General features: G+C 26.8%; 1 pseudogene; it reads right to left on the bottom strand.

Annotated features, from left to right (window-relative positions):
* Nucleotides 1–4,756: 4,756 nt before the first annotated feature.
* LOC120076146 (uncharacterized) lies at nt 4,757–5,587 on the bottom strand (annotated as a pseudogene).
* Nucleotides 5,588–8,425: the final 2,838 nt, after the last annotated feature.

Raw genomic sequence — 8,425 nt, 5'->3', positions numbered from 1 at the left:
GTTTATTATTGACATGGGCTTCTATCTTAAAATCAATTGACAATGAGATAATAGATCTTCAACATGTCTATTTCCACTTCGAAAGGTTTTAATATTATATTAGAAAAGCATGAGATTTCATATCAAAATCAATTGATAACGAGAGAAATAGCATATGTATTTTTTAAAGATTAATGAGGTATCCCTACCTTTTTAATGTGGGGTCCTCAACATAATTGAAAAACATGTTGCTACGTTTGTCTCAAAGTTGTAAGTTTGTTAATCATAAGAGCTATGTATATAAATTTAGATTTAAAAATAAATTATAAAAACACACATAGTTTTTGAACTCAAAAGACTTATTAAAACTCATCAACCAAAACTAAGTTCTCTCAAACTGCACTAATTAATACACATTTCAAATCAAGATCCCATTATAAGTTTGTAATAAGATTTCGTTTAAGACATGTTATCAATCCGTAATGAAAATTGATGTAATTATGATGACATTCTATTGATTGATCAATTGTAATGGACTACAATCGAAATGATTTTTTTTATCACGTTTACTTAGAATTATAAATTATAAAAATTGGTTTAAAACTTAAAAATTTTCCTAAAAAATTAATATAATAAAAATATTTGTAAAATAATAACTCACACTACTTTTAACACAAAATTTCTAAGGGGGTGTTTGGCTCACCAACATGAGTTGAGTTGAATTGATATAACATACCAACTCATTGTTTGGCCCATCAACTTTCAATGTTGGTGGAGTTAAGTTGGTATATTTTACCAATTCATCCCAACTCTTCCTTCTTCCCATGTTTTTAATGGCTCCACCCATCAGCCACTGTCACACTTCGAGAACTAATTCTGCACTTTCGACTACTATAATATATTTTACCAATTCACCCCGACTCTCCCTTCTTCTCATGTTTTCAATGGCTCCACCCATCGGCCACTAACACACTCCGAGAACTAACCCTGCACTTTCGATTATTATAAGACTGGTGACTGTTAAAATATGTTGCAGGGTTGTTGATTATATAAAAAAATATTATTTTATCTACATTAAGTACAATATTTATACGTAATGAATTCACATATCAAATGAGTGTTAAGCATATTTAGACGAAAAGTATGTATGTAGTTAAAAAGTATGTAACATATAACAAAAAAAAAATCATAAAATGAATTTTTTTTCTAGAACATTTTCCAATAAGAATTAGTGAAAAATATATATTTATTCTCGATAATCCTCCAAATTTAGAGAAAATAAAAGTGAAACTGTTGAAAGAATGTGGTGACATTTCATTGACTGTTACGATGATGAGGGAGATTTAATTAAAAAAAAAGTTCATGACATAGTAAAAATATAAAGCAACAATAGGAAGAAGAAGAAAATAAGAAGATGAAATGAAATTCATGGAGAAAAATTAGTTAGAATCAAAGGTTTTAATTTCGCTTTAGTTTCTCATTTTATTTAACCATATTTCTACAAGAAATGTAATAGGTTAATTATTGCTCATTGCCAAAAAAGAAAGAAAGAAAGAAAGAAAAATTTTAAAAATTAAAAGAAAAAAATTGCAACTCATATTTTATTCAAACAAAGATGGACAAAATAATTGAATAAAAAAATTTCAAAACAAAAATAGTAATCATAAAAGCCTATTATTTAGAGTTCAAAAAAGTGCACTATATATCCAGACATATGAACTCAACTCTGCACCGAAACACAGACATATGAATTCCACAAACATAAACATCAGATATCCTATTTCAATTCAGTGTCCCAAACAGTCCCTAAGTCAAATCATCTTCATCTCCGAATTATTCGGAACGTAATATGAGCAGGGTTCCTTAATTAGTGATTAAAAGACATATACTCATTAATTTCAATTTCCAACCCTTGTATATCCACCATAAAATGAGAACTCCTCAATCTCCTATCCAATACTCATTTTCTTCCTTTTCCTATCCACCGAGTTTTGCTTGTTTTCTTATTTTCTTTCTTTTCTTCTCCTCCGCTACTACAAATTTGGACTATGTAACATATGAATTTTATTTTCTTGATGCTCGTGACAAAAAAAACGTCGATAAAATTTTAATTTACAGCTTAAAATTATTTATTAAATTTAAATTACATATATTGACAGTTATAAAACGTTAACACATATTTCTATTTAAGTTGATTTGCAAAAATATCGATAAAAATACTTTTGTTGACACAAAAATATGTAAGTTTTTGTCAAAATTATGTATTCTCTGTTTTTTTTCAATTCGTTGACAGGCAAAAAGTGCCAACAAGAAGTGTAAAAAAAATTACCTATGTTAACAAAAAATGTCCAACAAATCATTTTGGGCTTTAGAGGCTCGTAATCTAAAATTTTCGCGTGCAAAGGTTCCTTATGTTGATGGGCAATTTCCACGACAAAGCTACATTTTAAATAATTCTTTTTATATTAACATCAAGAGAGGGAAAAAAAAAAACATGTCTTTAAACAACTTCAAACAAGAACTTGAAAGAGGCCAATACTTCCACTCCTTTGTTTAGTTTCATATGTTTAGAATATATTTTCAAGTGTTTAACTTAAAAAATAAATTATTTTTTAAAAAAATTAAAATATTCGACAACTACTCAAAATAGTATTTTAAGTAGATTTTAATCAATTTTTATCAAAAATGTTTAAATGATAAAAATGTATTTTTTGAAAAATATTTTTTTTAAGTCAATCCAAACAACAAGATCATTGATAGCCAATTGATTTGTGTCTCTTACTTTACTTTTTTTGTTTTCTTCTCTTTCTTTAAGAGTAATATTAATTTGAATTGACTAAAAAAATATTTTTAAGAAAAATCACTTTTATTTAAACTCTTTGTATAAAAACTGTTTTAAATATTTTTTGAGTTGTTGTCAAACCTTTCAATTTTTTTCTAAAATCACTTATTTTCAAAATGAAATATTTAAAAAGTTAAACCAAACTCACCAAAAATCAAAACGGACAAGTGTTTCTTATATATAACATTGACCATTATAGTTAGTACCAAATTTTGATATAAATAGCCAAAAGTCTTTATTGAGTATGTCTGGGCATATAAATTAACACATGTGAGGCTTAATAGCACTTCAAGAATTCAAGAAAATAACTCTCCTTTTAATATTTTATTGGAATTAAAAGCAAAAATAATTACACATTTAGGTTAGAGAAAAAAGATTAATGACATATAAGCAATAACAATATAATATCTAACTGTATGGAGCATTCTTAAGTTAAATCAAAAGTAAAATTATATAATCTTAAGGTTAAAGTAGATATACACATGAGAATGTTATATACAATGATAGACAAGAAAATAGTTTACTGAACATGTAAAAATGTTTGATAAACATAGTCTATAAATAATTAAAAAAAAATTATTACTAATGATATATTGATATTGTTTATCAATGATATAAATAAAAGTGTTCATTAACAACAGACATAACTAAAATAGTTGATAAGTGTCATCTATCCAATGATAAACGTCAAAATAACCTATTAATGATAGATAAAAAAAAATGTTTGTTAGTAATAGAGATATATCCAGTAGCGGCGTCAGAAATTTTATATAGGGGAGGCACTATATGCAGAAAAAATATCTATAAATGAATGTAAAAAAATATTTATAACTTCACTAATTTAGTACATTACAATTGCTCTCTACGAGTTTTCATATTTTGAAATCCATGATAGTTTCAGTATCTAACTTATCAAATAAATCCATTTCAATATAGGCTATAAGAAAATCATTCATCCATTGATCTCCCATTCGATTACGCAATCGAGTCTTCACAATACGCATAGCATGTTCTCCCCACAGTAGCCATGGTGACAGATAAAATCAATACCAAGGTGAGTAATCCATAAACTAATGGATAAACCTTGTCTTTATTCGTCAGGACCATTTTTATTGCAAGATCACATATGATTTTTAGCTCAACAAACTCAATATTTGAACGCATATCAATAATGTAATTTTGAAGTTAATCCTCAAGCATAGAGAGTTCAATAGCTGAAAAGTCTCTTGGGTAAAATTGAGCAAGTTGACTAGGCTTTTTTCTATCAAAAGAAACAAATGAATTACTCGGATTTAGATATGTCACACAGAGAAGCAATTCAGTATTTGTTTCAGTAAAACGATTCTTTAGCTCTTGAAGTTGAATATCAATGACGACATAGAAAATTTCAATACAATTATGATGTAAATTTGTAACTGGTTGAGATTTTCGCCTTTATCTTCCTCGAATTAGAAATAGGTCATCCATTTTATGGACTTCAATATCATGACTATGACAGAAATCAAAAACCATACTCAACAACGAATCCCAATCAGACTCTCTTGTTTTTTACAGTTTTTCTTTACAAATTTTAACAAAATTCATTGCATTCACAATATCTTGATCTTTTTTTTGTAATGCTTGAGACAAGTCATTTGTGATTCCCAATATAATTTTCATAAAATGTATATGAAAAACAAAATCAAAAGATAGAATTAAACTTATTAAAGTCTTTGCTTCATATTTTTGTTCTAAATTTGATCCACCTTGCACAATTGTCTCAAGTACATCGACTATTAAAGAGAACGTTATAATAAAGCTCGTTAAAGTGTAGCAATGTGTGATCCCCCATCGAGTACCTCCTGGTCGTTTAATCATTGTCTTCTGATTTAATCCTCGACCACTTAATATTTCATCATTATTTAAAGCTTCAAAAATTTTCATTTTATGTTTCTCTCATAGAATATCTTGATGTTTTGCTGACGCCCCAATTACATTCACCACATTTGTAACAATAAAAAAATAGACCAGCAATTTCCACATGATTTTTAGCAGTAGCTATAAGAGGTAATTGAAGCTGATAAGAAAAATAATGAATGTAAAAAGCACATTCATTTTCTTTTAAAATAAGTGTTTTCAATCCATTAAATTGATCTTGCACATTACTTGTTCCATCATATCCTTGTCTTCATAAATTAGCGATGCTTAATCCATGTTTAGGGAAAAAAATCATCTATAGCTTTTTTAAGCGATAGAGAACTTGTACCATTGACATGTATGATTCTAACCAATCGTTCAATCACATGACCTTTATCCACATATCGTAATACAATTGACATCTGCTCGTTTGAAAATACATCTTTTGATTCGTCTATCAAGATAGAAAATTGTTTGTCACTCATATCTTTTATAACCGTATTAACAACTTCTACTGCAATGGAATGCACTATATTTTTTTTAATATTGGGTGAAGTCAAAAAATTGTTTGTCACTCATATCTTTTATAACAGTATTAACAACTTCTACTGTAATGGAATGCACTATATTTTTCTGAATATCGGGTGAATTCAATTTCAAATTATCTGGGGTATTTTTTAAAGTCACAGCTTCAATATCATTATTATGGTTGCATAACCGTTGTAAAAGTTCAAGAAAATTACCTTGATCCTTGGAATCATTTGTCTCATCATGTCCACGGAATGCAAGTTCTTGTCGTAATAAAAATCAAATACAATCAATTGATGTACCTAATCGAGTTCGATATTCAACTCGTGCTCGGTGATACATCTTATTTAAAAAAAGTCTGCAATGTTGTTTTTGTTTGAAAAGAGCCTCACATTTACCCAAAGCTGCATTGTGTGTACTATTAGGACCACCAACATGAATATGCAATTTCCCTTTTTTCTTCCAATTAGAAAATCTTTCACTAACAAAACAGCCACCTTTTGACTCTTCACTTACTTCTGGTTTGAATAGATAGCAACATAAACAAAATGTGGCATCCCTTAAAATATTATATTCTAGCCAATTAGTTAAACCAAATTGGGTTAAATCGTCTTGACTTTATACCAAATTTCTTAAGTGAAAAAGTATGATTTCAAGGCTGACAAGGGCCTTTTAGCCAATATGCTCTACGAACTTGATCTCAAATATTATAATTGTAATCATAAATTTTGATTCTTAGATTAGGATTTGCGGATAGTTCTTCTAGATTAAATTCTATATAAGATCGATCAAAATCCAAAACATTTTTTTCTTTGGAGATGATGCCTCTATTGTCTCTATTGTTGTTTTTATTTTATATTCTCTCCACATTAATTTTGAATTAATCTACAAAAGTATTAATAAAAAGAATATTAAATTCTATTATATAGATTTAAAAGCATAAAAACTTAAAGTCTAAGAAGATTTTAAAACTTACTTGACAAGTTCGTATATCCAAACAAGTGATAAAAAATAATCCTCTAACTTGAACTCTGAAATTAATTTTTAAAACCTATACGAGTTATGTGAATGTAAAAATAACATCGAAACAAACGAAAATATATAGAGAGTAATGTTAATATAAAAATTATGTAAAAAAAAAATTAATGTCACAATAAATATATCTCTTCATATTGAATTAGAGCTAACTCTACAAAAATATTCACAATAAAAAAATATTAAAAATTATTATGTAGATTTAAAAATATAAGAACTAAAAAGTCTAAGCAAAATTTCAAACTTACATATCAATGATATGATCCATGTAGCCTAACGAGTAACAAAAAATTATCTTGTACAACTCTAAAATTAATATATATAACGAAAATTATGTAGGAAAAGAAAAGGTAAACATTACATATTCAAGAGGACGTTATTGAAATTTGAGATTAAAAACTTTCCTAAATTTTGAAAGAAAAAAAAAATTCCACATAAGATAAAGGAATTGCACTAATTTTCTAATTTTTTGGAGATTGATTTGGAGTTGCAACCTAAAAAGCTAAAACATACTTTATATTTTAACTTCATATTTGGAATTTTTTTTAAAAAAATCCTACTTTTATTTCCATCAAGATAAATCAGGATTTTTATTTCTATCAAGATAAACTAATTCGGATATAGGAATCTCACTTTTAAATTGGGTTTTTTTTTTTTTTTTAAGATAAACCAGTTTTTTAGTAGGAATTTAAATATCCAAAGAAATTCAACCTAGGTCCCATGTAACATCAATCAACCCTTTAACTATTGAACCAGGAAGTGACAATAAATATACATTTATTAATATTATTATTAACTATTACTTAAAAATTTATATTAAAAATACAAAAATCGATAATTTGAGGGGGACACGTGTCCCCTGACCCCTATGTCAATTATAATCGATAATCGATATATCAATGACAGACTATTAAAATGATCCATCGATGATTGCATTAATATATCAATTATAGATTTAAAAATTTGGAGAAATGGTCATATTTACAAATTATATATTTATATAACATATTTACAAATATAACCATCAATTTTGCTACAAATTACAATTATCAAGGAAAAAGAAATAACCAGCACGTTCGGAATTGAGGCCCATCCCGGTTGGCTAACTTTTCTAGGCCCAAACGTCCTTTTGTAGGACTAACATGAGTAGCCCATTTGATTGATAATATATATATATATGTGTGCGCGCGCGCGCAAGACTATAGTACTCTCCATTTCCATTACTTTTCTTTCTAATAGTTTTGAAAGTCAAAGACTCATTTTGCTATAAATATTAAGGGTTTTTTTGAGTTGACTTAAAAAAAGTGTTTCTAAAAAAAAAAATTTTTATTTAAACACTCTTGATAAAATTGATTAAGAGTGTATTTGGAAGATATATCCAAGTGTTTAATTTAAAAAATAAGTCATTTTTGAAAAAATTAGAATGTTTGACAATTACTCAAGATTACTTTTGATGTGTATTTTAAATAGTTTTTATCAAAAGTGTTTAAATAAAAATGAGTTTTTCGAAAAAACCCTTCTTTCTCAAGTCAATCCAAACGGATCTTAAAATGCACTTGAAAAATTATTTTGAGTGTTTGCCAAATACTCCAATTTCTTTAAAAAAAATGATTTTTTTTAAAAAAAAATTAAACACTTGAAAATATATTCCAAACTCACCCTAAATTTATTGTAATTCTTGAATATCAAATTATTGTTCTTTCTAGCTACACGTCCATTTTTAATGAAGTAATGTGTATTCTTTTCTCTCTCTCTCTCTTTTTAACCATCAAAATAAATCCCAAAAATACGTATAGGAAGTTTGAGTTATGTGTTTATTTAATCTCTAAACTTTTAAAAAATCATAAATGTACTATTATTAAATTTTAAATGGATTATTATTATTAGACATGAAATTCAAAGTTATTTTAGATGGATCAATTGATATTTGAAAATTTTAAATTTTTCGTAGACCTATTAAATATAGAATTATATTTATGGACCTATTAGATACAAAACAGAAAGTTTAAACCCTATTTGATTTTAAAAAATACCTTTTAAATAGGGTTTTCATCTTTCTTAGTTAAAAATTTGAATTCTTAGTCAAATTTCAAAAAGAAAAACAAATTTTAAAAAAATCAAAATTAGGCCTAATAATTTTTTAAA

This window comes from Benincasa hispida, chromosome 4 (assembly GCF_027475165.1).
Source record: "Benincasa hispida cultivar pf3 chromosome 4, pf3_genome.v1.1, whole genome shotgun sequence".
NCBI lineage: Eukaryota > Viridiplantae > Streptophyta > Magnoliopsida > Cucurbitales > Cucurbitaceae > Benincasa > Benincasa hispida.
The sequence above is the reverse complement of the archived record's forward strand: the minus strand, read 5'-3'. Positions and strand labels throughout refer to the sequence as shown.